Source organism: Chrysochloris asiatica, unplaced genomic scaffold, assembly GCF_000296735.1.
Source record: "Chrysochloris asiatica unplaced genomic scaffold, ChrAsi1.0 scaffold00812, whole genome shotgun sequence".
NCBI lineage: Eukaryota > Metazoa > Chordata > Mammalia > Afrosoricida > Chrysochloridae > Chrysochloris > Chrysochloris asiatica.
In genome coordinates, this window is record NW_006409330.1 from 27525 (window position 1) to 28125 (window position 601).

Consider the following 601-nt stretch of genomic DNA (forward strand, 5'->3'; position numbering starts at 1 on the left):
TCCTGGTGTGGCGCTGTGGGTTAATGCACCAGACTTGGAAAGCCATTTGGACTGCAAGGTTGGTGATTCAAGCTCACCAGCTGCTCCTTGGAAACCCTACACAGGGTCACTATGGGTCGAATCGACTCAGCGGCGATAGAGGGTTTTTTGTTGTTGTTGTTGATCAAAACTGACTTGCAGAATAACACGTTAACCCTCAGCCACACCCCAGGACTCTGTACATCCATATAAATACATGTTTGTATGACAGTCATCACCAACAACAATACACCGTGTGTGTGTGTGTGTGTATATGTGTGTATGTATGTTTATATATGTATGTGTGTATGTAAATATGTATGTGTGTATCTAATATATGTGTATGTATGTAATGTGTGTGTATGTATATATGTATGTGTGTATGTTGTTGGAAGTGCTGTCAAGTCAGTTCTGACCCCTAGCAATCCTGTATAGGGTTCCTGATAAGCGGCTAGGACGCCTGAACTGCCGACCTTGCAGTTCAAACGTGTAATGTTGAGGCTGTTCTGACTCGTGACGGTACCACTGGGTTTGTTCAAGCTGCCAACGTTAGCTTAGTTATTCTTGTTTCCATGGAGTTGAT